This window comes from Lynx canadensis, chromosome B2 (genome assembly GCF_007474595.2).
Source record: "Lynx canadensis isolate LIC74 chromosome B2, mLynCan4.pri.v2, whole genome shotgun sequence".
Taxonomy (NCBI): Eukaryota; Metazoa; Chordata; class Mammalia; order Carnivora; family Felidae; genus Lynx; species Lynx canadensis.
In genome coordinates, this window is record NC_044307.1 from 118,982,855 (window position 1) to 119,002,105 (window position 19,251).

At 41.8% G+C, this 19,251-nt stretch overlaps 1 protein-coding gene across 20 annotated transcripts in view; it reads right to left on the reverse strand.

The window, feature by feature from the left end:
- The window catches only part of EPB41L2 (erythrocyte membrane protein band 4.1 like 2), a 261,971-nt gene that overhangs the window by 201,658 nt on the left and 41,062 nt on the right, over window positions 1–19,251 (reverse strand). For 4 of the 20 annotated variants that reach the window (XM_032593248.1, XM_030316331.2, XM_032593246.1 and 1 more), the window contains exon 1: window positions 17,750–17,855. The exons of the other annotated variants lie outside the window; for them this stretch is intronic. The gene's annotated coding sequence lies outside the window, so the exon portion shown is untranslated. Of the gene's footprint in view, window positions 1–17,749; window positions 17,856–19,251 lie in introns of those variants that run through there. 20 annotated transcript variants of the gene reach the window in all.

Consider the following 19,251-nt stretch of genomic DNA (forward strand, 5'->3'; position numbering starts at 1 on the left):
GAAAAGAAAAGAAAAGAAAAGAAAAGAAAAGAAAAGAAAAGAAAACTACATATTAAGATATTTAAGAGACATACCAACCAAATGAAATGTGACCTCATTTGGTCCTGACTTGAAGAAACCAACCACAAAAACATTTATAAAACAAATGGGAACAACACTCACTGAATATTTGCTATTAAGGAGATATGAAATTGTGAGATGTGACATTGGATGTGTGGTATTGTTTTTTCTAAATGCTTACCCACTACAGATATATAAAAAAGTATTTACAGGTGAAGTGATAAAATATCTGGGACTTGCTTTAAAACAATCCAGCAAGGTACAGGGTAGGGGGACAGGCTGTTTGGTGGCACAAAAGAGGACACAAAATTAACCATATGTTAGTAATTAGCTATAAGATGGGTACATGGAGATTCACTATTCTACTTTATGTCTGTATACACTTCTAATAAAAATTAAAAAAAAAAAAAAAAAGCAGGGAATGAAGCATCTTCACCTAATTACAGAACCTTTTTCACCTCCACCTCAAATAATAAATACCAACCAAAGTAAAGTAAAATAACACTGACAAGAGAAAGTCTGTAAGGCCTCCGCCACAAGCCTCACAACGTGAGAAGATTCTGGTGAACAGCAGTGTGAGCCCAAACCCAACTTTTACAAAGTGCACTGAACATGAAGGGGAAAAACTGGGTTGGGGGTCATGGGTGTTCCTTACACTGTGTTCCCTATTTGTACATCTTAAGTTCCCATGATAAAAAGTGATGACCACAGAACACATTTACTTGATTTTCCGCATATATCGGTCGCTTTCTGACTTGCTGTCTTCCCACTTTTATCCTTTTACCCGCAACCGCCAAGGGAGGGGGCAGGGGAGAGGAGTCACCAACAATACTTGCTTACTGGGTGGGAAATTTAACTAGCAAAACTGAAATGTTTCCATATTGCGCTAGAAAAATCAAGACTGGTTTTACTGTAAAATGTCTCACTCCAACTGAAAACCTGGTTTGTGGTCTGTGGAAATTACGAAGGCATCTGCTTTTTCCCTTTCTTTTTTGGAAAGGAAGCTGGACTAAAGACTCTTGTGTAATTTGTATTTGGATGTGGTGTTTGCAGAGGATTATGATCTTCCCAAATTTCTAAGTGGTTCCATCTGTTTTTATGGGAAATTTGGCTTAGAACAACTTTAGAAAATGAAGACCCAAGTAAGGAATCCAATCGCCTTTACAATTAGTCCTCGTATATTAATTGAGTGGTTAAGAAGTAACAGAACGAATGAAACATTCATTGGGGAAAAAAGTGTTTTTTAATTGAACGTGGAGCTGATAAAAAGCCTCTGTACATAACTGTCAATTTACAAAACAGGAACAGGTTAAAACTATGCCATGGCTGGGGACTGGGGGGAGAACCTGGGTAGCTGGATCAGGTAAGTGTCTAAGTGTCAGACTCTTGATTTCAGTTCAGGTCATGATCTCACGGTTCACGTGAGTTGGAGCCTGAATGTGGGGCTCTGTGCTCTCAGCACAGCTGAGGGGATCCTCTCTCTCCCTGCCCCTCCCACACATGCATGTGTCCTTTCTCTCAAAAAAAAAAAAAACAAAAAAACAAAAAAAAAAAAAAACAAAAAAAAAAAACAACTATGCCACAGGGATAAAATCAGCAAAATAAAAAATAGGAATGATATAGAACAATCCAATTTCTTAAAAAATAAATAAACTACAAGTAAATATAAAAGAGAAAAGGAGACAGAACCTATAAAGAGAATCACTAATTACAATGTGTACACCTAATTTGGATACGGATTCAAACAAAAAACTGAAAGAAAACAAAAACTGGAAATCTGAATACAGTGAATATTTGATGATATTAAAAGTTAACTTAATTTGTTTAGGTGTGATAATGGTATTGTGACATTTTTCAAGAGTCTTAGCTTTTAGAAATACATACCGAAATACATACAGGGGCACCTGGGTGGCTCAGTTGGTTTAAGCATCTGCCTCTTGATTTCAGCTCAGGTTCTGATCGCATGGTTGGTGGGTTCAAGCCCCATGTGGGACTCTGCGCATGCAGAGCCTGCTTGGGATTCTCTCTCTCTCTCTTTGCCCCTTTCCCATGCTCTCAAAATAAGTAAATAAATTTAAAAAAAAGAAATATATGTAGATGCAACAAGATGCCTAGGATGTGCTTCAAAATGATACAGTTGTAGGTAAAGTAAACAGAGATATGGATAAAAGCAAGGTTAGCCACGAGTTGATCACTGTTAAAGCTGGGAGATGGGGAAGTACTGGGTGGGAAGGGTCATCATCATACTATTCAGTTTTTTTTTCTTTGAGAGAGAGAGAGTGATAGACTCTCAAGCAAGCTCAGCATGGAACCCGACATGGGGCTTGATCCCATGACCCTGGGATCATGACCTGAGCCTAAATCAAGAGTCAGACGCTCAAATGACTGAGCCACCCAGGTGCCCCTCGATTTACTTTTGTACATATTTAAAACTTTCCAAATAAAGCTTTTTCATTAAAAGAAAGGAAATGACAAAGTTAGTTTATGAATTTTTTAACTTTTTAAAACACTGTAACATCTAAAAAAAGAACAGTGATACATTTTCTACCTAAAGTAGAATATTAACAAATAAATTTAGAATTAGTATTTTTCCATCTTGAAATTGTCTAAAAATTTCAGCAAGTCAGAAAATGAGAATCATAAAATCTAAGACCTGGAGGACACCGTGATGGCCCCAAAGTCCAAGCTCTCGCCCCGTGAATCTTCCTCTCCGCTCCCAGCAGGCAGTTACCAGCCTCTGGCAGAGGTCCTTCAAGCCTTGAGAAAGTCACTTCCTTCCAAGACAGCCCACTCCATCCTCTGCCTACTCCAACTGTCAAAAAGTTCCTCTCATACCAAAAAGGAGATTTCCCTTCTCCAGATCTCAGTTCTACCCATGGAAAAAGGGTTTTTCAAACACATTCATGAGCTGTGAAATCAAGCTGGTAAATTGTTGACTGGCATTTTTATTATTGTTGTTGTTATTATTACGCAGAAAAGAAAATCTCAGAGTGAACTGCACGTAGTAAAGCTCAAGATCTAATTTATGAAGCTTGTTTCTGTTCTTTATGTACACACACATCTAAAAAACACACAAAGACTTCCATACTGATAAAAGAGCCAAGATATCCAATCTGTGTCTTATGGTACCTTTTGTCAAGGAAAAAAAAAAAGTTAGAAAGAAAGCCAGTGCTCAAACGATAGCTCTCAAAACACCTCAACAAGTTGCCAACCCCAGCAAGCCCTAGCCCTTCGGTTATCTCCAACAGCCAATGCCTCATGTTGCTATAGTTTCTCCTAACCTCAACATCCCAGGCAGCCTTCCAGGCACAAGGCTTCAGTTTGTCTAATCTTCCACTGGTTTTTATCGAACAAATATATACTTAGTCCATACTACACAGCCCTTAAAATGCAGTACCTAAAAATTAACAATATATTCCAAGTCAAAACAGAATAATCAATTACAGCCCACATTCCGCCTTAAATCTTTCACATATTCATTTAAAAACATCCTTTGAGATACAGGTAGAGACATCCGCTAAGTGGAAAAGACTAAGCCTAGAAAGAGAGTTGAGTCAACAGATTATGATGGCAGAAGAAGTCTTGGGTGACATAAAATTAGAGAGGAGAGCCAAAGGACAGAACCCCAGGATACAGGGAAAAGCTGAAGGGACAGTCAGAGAAGTCTTCAAAGAACAGAAGTAGAACAAAGCACTGCAACATGTCAGGAGAGAATTTCAAAGACAATGCTGGGTCAAGAGTATCAGAAGTAACACAGGGGAAGAAAGCATTCAATAGATTTGACAACAGGGTCATCTACTACCTAGAAAAGAGCAATTTCAGAGGAGTGGTAAGACTCCATGTCAACGAGCCTCGCACTGAGGAATACAAACGCATCTACTACTTTTTAGTAAAGCTTCATTCACATTGAAAAGAAGGCCAAGACTGCGCTGTTTTAGAACTCTTTCAAGGAGCTTATGATTAAGCAGACTTAACTTTATTTCCAAAAACTTTCATGTTATTTATTTCAACCAGTTTTGTAACTAACAAGACAATTTGCATACAGCTCATTAGGTTTCCCTGCAAATGCCCATGGAATCTGTAAATCTGATCGGCAGTCCTTGTCTGTCATCATAAAAAGCACTTGCAAAAAATACTTTAGATAGGAGATGACCAAGGCTAAAATTTCAGTAACAATCACCACCACAGACTTCCCACCACAGAACAGTTTCCTCCCAAAATTGCTGCAAAGATACCATGAAAGCTTCATCAAATGTTTTGCCAAAATCGTATGTCTATGTTTTTCCTCTTAGAAAGGGCACTTTATTATAATTTTTAATTTTTTGTAATGTTTATTTATTTTTGAGAGAGACAGAGACAGAGGACAAGCGGAGGAGGGGCAGAGAAAGAAAACGAGACACTGAATTTGAAGCAGCCTCTAGGCTCTGAGCTGTCAGCACAGAGCCCAACACGGGGCTTGAACTCACAGTGAGATCATGATAGGAGCCAAAGTTGGACGCCCAAGGGACTGAGCCACCCAGGCGCCCCTAAGGGCACTTTAAATTACCTTCTCCATCGAGACAAATGAATGAGCCACAGACAACACTTCACTGGATCAGGACTTAATTCAGGGCACCTGAACCATTAAAGAAACAAACATAAGAAGCAGTATCATTTCCCCAATGTCACACTTAGGAATTGGTGAACTGGGACTTGGCACTACAATTTTCTTTATACCCTCTCCTCCTTTCAGGAAAAAAGGAAGAAAAAAAAAAAGTATCAGTTACCTGGTTTGTTAAAATTCCAGTCACTGAAGACCCAAGACAAACTCCCACAAAAGTTTATTCTTTTCAGGACAGATCAATGATGGCCGAAGTTCCACTCCACCTGACACTTCCAAGGTACTCAAGTGAAGACAAGAATTTTGATCGTTCAGTGGTACTGTGAACTACTGACTTTACCAACTCCTCTATGACTTGTCAACATTCCAGTTGGACTCAAATTTCCATTAAAAAAAACAGCGGGGGACAAGTAAGACAGACCTCAGTAGTCACCATCTTACTTTCTGTATGCTTCCACTTTCCCCGCCTTTCTCCTTTATAACTAAAGCCAGCAAAGGAACAAGTGTCATTCTCATTAACTGCTTTCCAGTTTCTGAATGAAATCTACCCCTTGTGATCAAATTAAAATTATACACTAATGCACTGGTGTAGTACTGGCTGTGGGTCTCCTCCCTGGGGAGGAGAATGCAAGTAGGACTAGGGTATGAAGAAGGAATTTAGGGATAATACAGGACAGCAGTTATGACTGTAGGGTCTGGAACCAGACCACCTGGGTTCAACTCCCCGCTCTGCCATTAATTAGCTGAATGAACCCGAGCAAGTTATTTAACTTTGTGATGACTCAGTTTTTTTTACAGGTAAACCTAGAAAAACAGTACCTACCAGACTGGGTTACTGTGGGGATTCACTGAAAAAATTAAGCAAAAGTGCTCACAGAACAGTATCTGATACACATTAAGTATTCAAGAAATGTTACCTATTATTATCAATATTTTTGAATTCAATATGTAATGTCTTTACAAAGAAAATAAACTACATTTCAATAAGTACATATTAAACTAATTCAATACGTAATGACTTTACAAGGAAAATACACTAAGCTGTATTTTAATTAAAAGTAAAAATTAGGGGCGCCTGGGTGGCTCGGTCGGTTAAGCGTACAACTTTGGCTCAGGTCATGATCTTACGGTCCAAGAGTTCAAGCCCCGCGTCGGGCTCTGTGCTGACAGCTCAGAGCCTGGGGCCTGCTTCGGATTCTGTGTCTCGCTCTCTCTCTCTCTCTCTGCCCCTCCCCTGCTCATGCTCTGTCTCTCTCTGTCTCAAAAATAAATAAAAACATTAAAAAAAAAGAAAGTAAAAAGTAAAACATAAAATAAACTACCTCTCCCGTAGAAATCCTGCCTTTATTAGTTAGGAAAAGCACTTGAACTATTAAGTGATTATCAACTTCAGCTATAATGCCAACCTTTTGATTTATAAACAGGATTCATAAACTAATGTATGACCCATGTTTGAGGCACTTTCCCCTCTACACTGCCAGACAAACCATACACATGGCAGGTTGATCTGATTTTACAATAACTGTAGTCCCATTAAAATTCAGTCAGCTGAAAAAACAATGTTTCGCTTGGTCTACTTCCAACATATTGCCAACTAAACTATGCTAAGCGAAAGAATGAAAGAAAAAGAGAGGGAGCATAGGAGGTAGGAAAGGAGAAAAAAGAAAAATCTACAATCATTGAAGTCTGGTATAAACATAGGAGCCCTGGAAAAAAATGTGCAGAACAGCAACATTACCTTGAGAATATATTAGTGTGTGAAGATCAGCTCTGATTTGGTTTAGAAATTGTTAGGGTTTTTTTTTTTTTAGCACTCGCTAAAGCATTTCCCATGTCCACAATGCTACATTCACATGAAACTGCTTTCATTGATCAAAACAATATTCAGATATTTATTCCAAAAACATGACGACTATACACGTGGCAAATGAACTAATTTCTATAATCCTACAAATGCAGCAATGAACATGAACTTTACTCTGGAACTAGAAAGCGCATGCCAAAAAGAAGGGGCAGGAGGAAATATCTTACCTATATACAAATGAAACTATACGATGTCTAGAATTTGCTTTGAAATAATCTTGGGGGGGGGGGAGGGAGGGTAGTATCAGGAGCGGAAGGGAAATACAGACGAAACATGACTGGCTGTGTCCCGGTAACCGTCAAAGCTGGGTGAGGGTACCTGGGGTTCATTACACTACTATTCTCTCTACCTGTGAATATGTTAAACTTTCCATAATAAAAAGTTTAAAAAGGACACTTCTCTGTAACTGACAATGGTACATTCCTTCTGCCAAAAACCACTTCAACAGATAATCAGATACAGTAAAAACATGAAAAACAGTAAAACCATGAAAAACAAATCTAGCAACAAAAAAGGTCCTTAAGAAAAAAGCCACATTATCCTTCACTGCTATCATGTGTGCCATACAGAGCAAGTAACACATAGATCACGGATCTACAGAATGCTCGAATCTCTGCCCTCGAGTCTTTCCATTAAAGCTCGCAGCGCTAGGGATGAAAGTGAACTGGCTGCAATTAGGAGAAAAGCTGGAGCCACATCTGCACTACACATGCTGCCCACATCTACAGCTCTTCACTGCAGAGCCGCAAAAGCTAAGAGTATCTTCAACATACCTTTATGTGTCTGTTTGGGGGGGGGGGGAGTAGGACAAATGTATTCATATTCCCATATGTGTGTAATGTAAAACAGACAATCTTGGCATTAAGGAAATTAAGACATAGGCTTTACCGATGTTGATTTTAGTGGCTAAGATCCAAAAACAGTTCTAGTTACAAGCTCATGGATAAACTCTTGATTCCTTTGTCAGTGGACAGACTCAACTCTTTTCATGACATTTTAACCTTTCCCACACACAATTTTTTTTTATTTATGTAATTAAGAAAAACAAGAGGTTTCCTTTTTCTCCTTAAGAGAAGTGGATTAATTTTTTTTTTTTTCAAGGAAGGTGTTCATTCAGCAGCTTTTCTACCAGAGTCCAAAAGCAATTCAACAGAGCACACTGGGGAAAAGTGAAGGATTATCAGAGTGAACGTGGGCTCCAAAAACAAAGGGTGAATATGCACCACTGGCTAGCAGATGACCCTGCCACATTTGCTTTTCAAATACTAAAGGCATTTGGCACCATTTTCCAATAATCCCATAGGACTTCTACTTCCCTGTTTTTTCAACAGTATCTCAAAATGTTGACACATTTATTGAACTATTTTTGGAAGATCTAGCTCTGTCTACCTTCAGGGCTCAAGATACAAATAGATGTGAGCTACAGGACAGACCTCTAGCTACAAAACTTGGCAGGCTTCCTGAGTTCTCCAAGAAAAATTCAATTGGCAACTCCATTAGCTGCAGAAGAGCACAGAGCAGAGGGAACAACTCTGGACACAAGGAGGCTTTGGCTGTGCCTCTATTATGAAAGTGGATGACTCTGGGTAAGATTAACCTCTTCCTGACTCACTTTTCTTATCTGTAGAACATATGGTATGAAATTGTTTTAAGAATCAAATGAGAAAATGTTCTAATGATTTACTCGGAAAAGAGAAAAAAAAAAACTTTACAAATTAAAACAGAATTAAAAAAAGAAAAGAAAACCCTTAGAAGTCTATGCCACAATCACCACATACAGTTTTATGCTGTTATCTATTAGGAGAAAGGAAAAATGTACCAATGACCTTGATGAAGAAAACCATATTTTGAACACATTCAATGTTTCTCAAACTTCACTCTCATGCCAACTTCAGAGTTTTTGCCAAATCCAAACTGTATTATTTACTGAATACTCAATCCTTAAACCAAGTTGCTTAAAAAATACCTACTTTAGCCTTATACTATGTTAATATCAATGAAATCATAGGTTTGAGGCACTTGTCTATTTTTCTGATGTATGCTGACATATATATTTAACCATTAAAAGAAAAAGATTCATCTGTATACCACCTTAACTCATTTTAACGTACCACCACACCTTGGGGAAACGCTATCCTGATCTACTGCCCGCAACACCTTCTACGTTAACGAACAAAGTAGTGTATTTGAATGTATAAGTCTGTAAAACCCACTGAACAATTTAACCTGCCCTAACCACATGCACATATGAGTCTTCGGGTCTTCCAGAACTTCCTCAGACCTCCCAGCCACTACCTCATTCAGAACCTCCATTTTTGTTGCCCCAAACTCCATACACAAAAATCCCTACGTGAGTGTAGTAATAAAAGTTCTCACCCTAAAAGTGCCCTAGTAATAAAAGTTCTCACCCTGAAAGTATTTAACAGAATCCGCGAGTTCAAAGTTCCTCTATATCACAGAATCAATATTCAAAGAATATTTAAGTATTTGGATGCGAACCACGTATCAGTCTAAAGATAAACTAAGTTACTCAGAAAACACTAAAATAACATTGCCATTTTTGATACGTATTCACCAAATTTGTTTTTATTGTATATTTTAAAATCTAATTCAAGGGGTGCCTGGGTGGCGCAGTCGGTTAAGCGTCCGACTTCAGCCAGGTCACGATCTTGCGGTCTGTGAGTTCGAGCCCCGCGTCAGGCTCTGGGCTGATGGCTCGGAGCCTGGAGCCTACTTCCGGTTCTGTGTCTCCCTCTCTCTCTAACCCTCCCCCGTTCATGCTCTGTTTCTCTCTGTCCCAAAAAAAAAAAATAAAAAACGTTGAAAAAAAAAAAAATCTAATTCAAGTTTACACTGTCAGATTTGAAAGCATTTGTACTGAACTAATTCTTGAAATACCACAGGGAAAAAAATAATACACTGCCTGAAGTCTTCCGAGGAAGCACTTGCTTGTACAAAGACCTATCAGTCATCCATTCCCATCTATGGTAGACCTTGGCCCAATCGCTCTTTCTCTTTATACACACACACACACACACACACACACACACACACACACATTCATACATACATACATAACTAAAACTGAAGATCAATTCAGCATCTGGCATGAAAAAAGGACAATTTTATTATGGCTGCAGTCTACAGTAATCTTGGGAATTTTATTTTTATCAATTTAAAACCCTAAGTCAGTGGACTGAACATGAGTTAATTTCTGCTCCCTCCCAAAACCACACTAAAATGACAGTAAGGAAATTTTTTAAAAAGGGGGGAGGGGGACAAAAAAAGGGAGGGGACAGGCTAGCAGATGAGATATATCAACAGAATTTTAGAAGATGGAAAACAGATGTACAAAGTAACTGACTTAGCAAAGAGAGGAAGCCAAACCTGAATCCCTGGCCTGGTGGGGGCCTGCCAGAAGCAATCCGAGTGCTGGAAGAGGCCCTGGGATCCTCAGTAAGCGGAGGCTCCAGATACCACTGAGGGCTGAGGTGAGAGACAGAGCCGAAAACAGGAGACCAGCTAGAAGCACATGGGACACTGAAACACCTCCTTCTCTCTCCTGTTCTCTCCAAACTTTTGCAGCCAAAAGACAGGAGAAGAGGTTCACTCTCTAGAGCAGCTGAAGGAAGAAAGTGTCCAGGTTTAGGGAATCCAGACATAGAGGGCAGATGTGAGAAGTACACAGAAAACAAAGAGGCCCAATTATTGTCAACACATATTCACAAAATGCAAAATAGACAAAAACATTTGTCTACTTGCAGTTTATACTCAGATGATAATAATACATACTGTAGAAGAGAGAAAAGGAAAAGATTTAAGGGATGCTGGGGCAGGTGTGGCAGTGGGGCTGTAGTTTCAAATAAATGATCATGGGAAGCAAAGATCTGAAGGAGTTATGGGAGTAAGCCATGTAGGTATCTGAGGGAAAGCATTTGAGACAGAGGGAAAGCAAGTAGAGAGGGCCACCAAGTAGGGTAAGATTGGAGACACTACAAATATTTAAAAAAGGACATTGCCAAAAAGAAAATTCAGTGACCAAGGAGCAGCTTAGAAAATAGGAAAACAAAAAAATTCAGTAGAGAAGTTAGAAGAAAACACTGAAGAAAGCCAAAAAGTCAACAAAAAGACAAAGAGAAGGTATGAGACCAAATAAATAAATAAATAAATAAATAAAATTGGAGCATCAATCTAGAAAATTCAACATCCAAAAATAACATTAGTTTCAGAAAGATCGGAGAACATAGAGGGAGAAATTACCATGGGGGAATATTTCTTAAAATTTTTTTTTTTCAACGTTTATTTATTTTTGGTACAGAGAGAGATAGAGCATGAACGGGGGAGGGGCAGAGAGAGAGTGGGACACAGAATCGGAAACAGGCTCCAGGCTCCCAGCCATCAGCCCAGAGCCTGACGCGGGGCTCGAACTCACGGACCGCGAGATCGTGACCTGGCTGAAGTCGGACGCTTAACCGACTGCGCCACCCAGGCGCCCCAGCCATGGGGGAATATTTCTAAAGGACAAGAGTTTCCAACCCGAAAGTACAATGAGTAAAAAAACCTCCCACACCCAAGGCACACCATTATGAAATTTCAAAACACCAAGTTCAAAAAGAAAATCCTAAAAACTTCTGAGGAGAAAAAATCAGCCACATGCATAGAAGCGGGAATTAGAATTGTACGGCTCCTTCTCGATAGCGCTGGGATACCAGAACACAACAGAATAATGCCTTCAAAATTCAAAGGTTAAGTAATCACTCACTTAGAATTCTATACCCAGCCAAACTATAAAAGCATTCAACTTAAGAATACAAAAAGGCATTTTAGGTAGAGCATGCAACTCTTGATCTCAGGGTCATGAGTTCAAGTTCCATTTTTGGGTGGGGAGCCTACTTTAAAAAAAAAAAAAAGGCATTTTATGAATGGAAAAAAGCTACTTCATGAATGGAAAAACCTTACCTAATGCAAGGTTTCAAATAATTCACCTTCCACGTGCACTTTCTTGGAAACTACTGGAGGATAGAGTCATGTAAAGTAAGAGTTAAGAAAGAGACATGGAGCCCAGTAACCTGGGAGCACAGGAAGAGAGGCAAAGGTACATCCCAGAATACAGCTGTACAGTAGCTCCAGAAATAAACCAGTCTCGCCGGATGGAAGTTTCCTAATCTCAAAAATAAGAACAGAACTAAATCAGCAGTTTTTGAACTTCTGTTTCCCAAAAACCTTTCAAAAACTGCTCTCAAAAGCTTTGTGCAGTGGCAGCATAATAGCCAATGAGATTTATCCAAGGAGTGATTATTGCTAATTGAAAAACTGGGGTGCCTGGGTGGCTCAGTCAGTTAAGCGTCCAACTTTGGCTCAGTTCATGATCTCGTGGTTCATGGGTTCAAACCCCACATCAGGCTCTGTGTCAGTTGAGAGCCTGGAGCCTACTTCAAATCTGTGTCTCTCCCTGACTCGTGCTCTCTCTCTCTCTCTCAAAAAATGAATAAACATTAAAAGAAGGAAAAATTTTAAAAAATGAAAAACTGCTCCCAAAAATCTCTCTCTCTGACATTCAAGACACACACACACACACACACACACACACACACACACACACACACTTTACTAAAGTCTCAGGCAATTCATAAACCACTGGGCAGTACCTTCCCCACTAAACCCACTCCACATCAACTAAATAATCTCCACGCTCCTCTCTGGTCCTCTAGGTGAATGAATCTAAGGTATAAAAGAACCTAAGAATTATGTGGCACAGTGTAAATTACATTTTAATTTAATGTCTTCAAGATACTGTGACGTGTATCTATACTGGTAGAATACACAAGAAACTCAAAAATATGATTAAACTCAGCAGTGCTGTTATCACGGTGTTAGGTCCAGCTCAACAGGAGGTCTAGAAACCTGAATTCAGTGCTTAGAAAAGATGATTAGGGAGCTGGTAATCAGACCTATATGAAAACTTTCCAAAATCACAGTTATCTTGGAATAAGGCATTTGGAAGGTAATGTAAGTCCTTATGTATTTGAAAATTCTTTTCAAAGAGGTTGATAATGAGGCCATAAAAAGAGGAAAGCAAGACCAAACTGACTTTTCAGTTATAGCATGAAAGCCTTAGTTTAGATACAATGAACTTCCATACCTGATATGGACAATAAGATCCTACAGATGAGTAGACAAATCCCTTTGAGCAATTTCCATGCCCTCCCATTCTTAACCTAGAAAGAACAAAAACCATCCCCATGACACTGAAATTAGTTATATGTGCAAAACATTAACTTGGCTACCTAAAATCTTACTGATGCTATTTCTCAGAGCAAATAAAAAGATAATTCTTATTCCCCAAGATGCTCCTGGGTAGCTCAGTCAGTTAAGCAACCAGCATCAGCTCAGGTCATGATCTCGCACTCCGAGAGTGTGAGCCCAGCATTGGGCTCTATACTAACAGCTCAGAGCCTGGAGCCTGCTTCAGATTCTGTGTCTCCCCTTCTCTCTGCCCCTCCCCCACTCACACTCTGTCTCTCTCTCTCTCTCTCTTTCTCAAAAATGAGTAAACATTAAAAAAAATTTTTTTTTTTTAGAGTCATCCGACTTCAGCTCAGGTCATGATCTCACAGTCTGTGAGTTCAAGCCCCGCGCTGGGCTCTGTGTTGATAAGTGAGCCTGGAGTCTGCTTCAGATTCTGTGTGTGTCTCTCTCTCTCTGCCCCTCCCCTGCTTGCACTCTCTCTCTCAAAAATAAACATTAAAAAAAAAGATTTAAAAAAAATTCTTATTCCTTAAACATATCCCGTATTACTATAAAAATTATTTGGGGGGGGGCATCTATATACATTTAGACCTTTATGGCTCTATGTGCTGAAATGAAAAAACACTAATACATAGAGCAGTATCTGTGAAATGAAAACGATTTCTGTTTTAAAAGCAACTGAGAATATGAAATTAGCCCAATTTCAATCTTCAGGGAAAACATGCAGAAGCAGTATTCATAAACTATTGTGCTTATACTAACAGGTAAGAGACCTCACTTTAAAAATAAGAAAATTGAGAAAAGCACCAAAATTCTCATTAAAATGAATACTATCCCAAACACTGGGTATTTAGAGAAACTTTACATTAATTATCTACCCTTCTAGACATGAAAAACACATCTAAGAAACCCACACAGGTCTCATTCCAAACACAGATCAAGGGGAAACAATACCCACTAGCAAGAAAAGCAAATCCCCTATATGAAATATTGCCTACATGGCATTTCTACATGAACTAGTACCGAGTTCCATGTCAACTCCAACTTTCAAAGAATCCTCACTAAAATCACCTCCAAAATATTAAAGGTTCAATGAACAGATTTTCAAATGTATTAAGTACAATGTTATAGACACTTCACATAACAAATATATACACACATATATATAAATACATTCCCTCTCTCATATAAAATAAACATACACACACTTTACAGAAAAACTTTAAGAAGCACTGGTTCTCACTTTCTAGCTATTAGAGAGGATTCCTTTGTTTCCCTGTTGGCTTACCTATAACTTCTAAACAACTCTAGCGTTTATACTTGGAGGCCATTCCCCTACAACTAATGACAGCAGCCATGACTCCATTTGAGATTTTAGTCTGGGGCACTGCCCAGTCAGACGAATGATAGATATCTTATGAATACTGAGTTGCTGGTTTGTGCCAAAACATGGCGTTCCCAAGGGATGCTCTGTCTGGAATCTGTGGGGGATTCATATACAAATCTTCTATTAACTCAGGCCTTCCAAAGAGTCTGGAAATGTTTGTGTTGGGGGAAAAGGACAAGGTCTGAAAGTGGATTTGCTGACTCCTAAAGGTCCAGCCCTGAAATTCCAAGATTCTATAAAAGGGCAGTAAATTAGGGTTTGGCTAGTATTTGCTAGACTACTGATGCCAGCATAAACATTTACTTACAGCTTTTAAATCTGTAAGGGTACCCAGTGGTTAGGTACAGTAATTCTGAATCTGAAAAAACAAACAAGGCCACTGGAAACGTTTCTAAATAAAGGTGGGGCGGGGGATGTAGGCACATTTCCTTTGTTTTCTCCAGTAAAAATACAGATTTTAGAAATGCAAATTTGACTCTCAGCAGTATCGATCCCTACAAATTACTATATTGCCTTATAAAAATATTAGCAAGGCATGCTCTTCTAAAAAGTCCACACAGAGCTTTCAAAAACACTACTTCAGTTCAAAACAACAAAGAAAAAGGCCCATACCTTCCTGTGGAAACAGAAACAAAGTCAAATCTTTAAAAATATTTAGCATTCTACTATATAAAATATAAACCTCACGTTCCTAAATAAAATGGCAAAGATAAAAACGCTTGTAGTTCTCTAGCCACAGTAATATGAGAGTAGTGATTCAGAGCAAAACCTGATGTTAAACATAACTACACAATATTACTAATTACAGAGTAATTCTACCAATAAATATTTTGGTTGAGGACTGCTTTGTCATCTTGGCAAGTATTTTTAGTTGAAAGCAAAGGGTTGGGTAGTACACATGGACATGCTTATGATTTTTAAAAATCTATTTTTAAAATCTGGTGACTGGATAGGTCTTCTAAACTCGATTCTTTCGAACTGGTAATTTGGAAAGGGTAAACCACAGGAACGTTACGTCAAGAAGCAAAGGACCCAGCAAGCTCACCAACTCAGATCAGCACAAAGCTAAACTGGAAAGCAGCGGGCGCTCACAAATCTAATGACAGGTGCAGAGTCACTAACACCTGTATATACACTAACTGTAGTAAAAGCTACCTCTCCAGATACAGTGAGAGCCATGTGAATTTCCTTGTCTTACATTCGCACAGTCACTTTTTGGTGGGCCTTTCTTCTGATGCATCCCCTGAATCGGCAAATTTGCTTCTTTCTACTTGGAATGGAATTTCTGATTTTAGTGTACACACCCAGCTGTATACATACCCAATTTTATAATACATACCCGGTTAACAATATTCCACAGCAGTTTAAATTTTTTCACCCAAGTTAATAATAATTTCAACTGAAATTCTAACTTTGTTGAATTATCACATTTAATCCTTTTAAGCAATCCCCGTCCCGTTTAGATACCAATTTTGAAGCTGGGGCTCAACTCACCCACCTGTTTTCTCTGGTAGGTCTTTGCACACAGTGCTCCCGCTATTTGGGACTAGAGGTAAAAGATTAAGAACTGTTATGACTAGGTCTTTCTTAAAGAAGGGTGTTTTAGAAGCAAAGAAATTGTCTCCTCCCATTACTCTAAATGAGCAGCCTCTTGTTCTCAGCGGTCCTTGTGCACACAAGACCACTACTGACTTCAGTGGGAATTCTGCCCAAGAAGTGAGGAAGACAGGATAGGATTAAATGAGCCCTAAATCCACACCATTGTGCCAAGTCATTACCACTTGTACAGTTCTCCAATAACCTCCAAGGAGTAGATTATCTGAGGTTCGATAGTGGTTCTCAAATTGAATTATAGGACTGATCACTTGAGCCCTGCCAGGTGACACAGCTTCGCTCTTTAAAATTTCTGTCCGCCCGATTCACGTAGTCGGTGGCCCTTATCACAATCCAAGATTGCGTTGCAATGCAGCCCCATCAGCCGCTGCAACGGCAACCCAGTGATTTCTCACAGCAACGAGGCTGCAAACAGAATCTGAACAGGATTAAGTGCTATTCGTTTCCCAGTAAAACCTATCCAAAGCCTGAGAATCCTACATCCCAGCTCCTGCGCGCCAAGAAATTGACTCGGTTTCCCTCAAGTGCTAAACCCAAGGTGAAACGTGACAGAAGGCCGGCTAAAATGCTAATTCTCACGTTATATACAGTTAGGGAATAGAGAAATAATGCACTCCGGGAAGAGAAGGGGAAAAAGGAGGGGGGGGGGTATAAAGAGGGAACGGAAGAATATGGAAGAATATAGGGAAAACTGTAAGAATTATTAAAAAAAAAAAAAAAGCTTAAATAACAGTACCAAGAACAAGACTCCTGGCCCAACGATGCCCCAGAGACACCATTTCGGAGGCAAGAAGTTCAAGAAACTGAGGGAAAGATGTGACTCAAAAAAACACATCCACCGCTCCTCTAGGGTTCCACCTTCTCTCCCTCTTAAAAACAGGAGCAGCGGTTGTGGTGACGGGGAATTCAATTTAAGGTATCCTAGGGTCCCACAAGAGACCTCCCCTAAAAATAATAGACTGTAGGCGAGAGCTCTTCTAATCTCTCCCAAAAACCCTGACCTCAGGGGAGGTGAGCGATCCTGAAAAGTGTAAAGACCGATGTCCCCCACCCCCCACCTCCACAGACAAGCCAGCTGCCTCGTTCGGTTCGGTTCTTCCCGTCTTTCCCCCGGCAGCTCACCTAAAACTGCTCCCAGCCCTGTGTCCCCAGCCCCGGCGGAGGCAAACAAGCCATCCGTGCAGAGACCGCCTGCGTGTGGGAATTGTAAGGACCAGAGAGCAAGCGTGCGCCCCTCTCCGCAGCGGCCCCGGCCGCCGGCTTCCTCGGGGACCGCAACGGGGGCGCGCGCGGGCGGACGCCCGGCCGGACCGCGCGGCGCGTGGGGCTGGCGCGCCCCCCTCGCCCAGCAACCTGCAGAGCCCACGCGCGCTGCCTGTCCGGGAAGGCGCGGCGCCCTCGCCCGCGCTTCCTCACCCCAAATCATCCCCCTGAAGGACGCTGCCGCCCCCTCCCCGGAGCCCCCGTGCTGTGCTCCACGCTGGGATCGGCTCCCTCTCCGCGGCCCGCGCCCGGGATGGAGCCGGATTCCTTCTCCAGCCTCTCAGCGGGGCCCTGGACGCGCGACCCTGAGCCACGGCACCTCGGAGGGACCGGCGCAGTCCTCACCATGCCCCCACCTCTCCCGTCTCCGACCAGACGTGGCCCCGGCTCCCGGGAAGGGAGTTATGGGGGACCAAAGCGGAGCGGGGAAGCGGGAATCCGGCCTGGAGCAACAGGACCCAGACCTCGAGGCGGGAATGGGGTCCGGTAGAGAAGAGGAGGAGAGGAAAGACGTAGCCGCAGAAAATCCCAAAGCCGGTCGCCCTCCCCCACGGTGGGACCGTCCCGCCACCGCTTCCTGCCCGGGATCAGCTTCCCAGCTGCAGCCAGAGGAAAAATCCGAGCCGCCCCTGCAGCTCCGCAGAGACCAGCCTCTCGGCCCGGGTTCCCCCGGCCCGGGCCCGCCATTCTGCAGCCCCGCAAGCCTCCTTACCCGTACACTGCACCTCCAGGGCTTGCTCGCTGCGGGAACTGGTCCCGCTCCAGCCCCTGCCGCCGGGCCGCCGCAACCGCCTCCTCCCTCCGCTCGGTTTCAAATTGAAATTCCCTGGCTGGGGCCGTCAGAGGACTCGGCGCGCCAGCCCCGCCCCCTCGCGGCGGAAGCCCCTCCTGCGCCCCCGCCGGACGCGCCCCCGGCGCGGAAACCCCCGCGGGCCTCGCCACGCCCCCGCCCCCAGGCCACACCCCCGGGGCGGCCCTTCCCGCGGGATTCGCCGCGCGCGGTGGCCCGGGTACCAGGGCTGGAAAGACGCGTCTCGCCAGCAGAGCTGCCCTGGTTAATGACGGCTAATGCCGGTGCGCCAGGCTTTCACCCGCCCTTAAGTCCTTATCAAGTTTTAAAAGTTATTTCTCCAAAGTGCGTTCATTGACTAACCCTTTGTTGAACATCTATTCGGAAGCAGACCCAAGGGTAGGCCCTAGAGCCTAGAGACACGGAAATAAGGAAAAGGGGGGCCCCCTCGGTTTAGACTGGAAGAAACGCTTTCGCAGCAACAGCATTGGAAAGGAACCATTTATTCTTCCTGTGGGAGAGGCTGGAGGGACTGGGGAAACCCCACAGAGGAGGGACTTTTAAGATGAACCCAAAGTCTGAGGAAGATTTCTCCAGGCAGAGGCTGGGAGCCTGGATTGCAGAGCAGGACAAGGCTGAAGAGGCTGGAGACCTAGGTTGAGGCCAGTTGTGGAAAGACACACACACACACACACACACACACACACACACGATACCTCTCAGTTCTTTTATATAATTACACCACTTTCTGTCAGCTTCTACATATTTCATCTTTTCTTGACGTTGGCATATCAAAAAAGGATGTCCTCCAGCATCTGCCACACATGCACTTCTCGTTCTTTGCTTCCTCCCTCTTCTATTGAGGGCTTTAGTGACTCTCCCTCGGCCAAAGTCTTTTCTAAACATAACCTTAGCAATGTCGAATGAAACTTCAGTTACAATACCTCCGTGTGCATGGTGCTTTTTAGTTAACAAAGCCCGTTCACATATTTTGTCGTTTGATCCTCACAATAACTTTATAAAAAGGATAGGGCAAGTATTATCTCCAATACATCAAAGAGAAAATTGAGTCAGGAAGACAAACTATTTGCTCAGGTCCTGCTAGTAAGCAATAAACATAATAATAGCTAACATCTATTGTGTGCTTTATGTACAAGGCATTGTTCTAAGTCCCTTATGTATGTGAACTTACTGAATCCTCCATATGCTAAGTACTCAAGTTAACTTAATAAGTCGCACTAATATGAAAAGGAAACCTGATTAGCAGCTCTGATTAAAAGACCCAGGAATTTTATGAGACGATACTATTAGGAACTTGGAGGCAGATTTACAACAAAACTAACAAAACCTAAGCTTCAGGATCCCTCATTTCTACACACCTTTAAAGTAACTGTATGTTTGGGGCGCCTGGGTGGCGCAGTCGG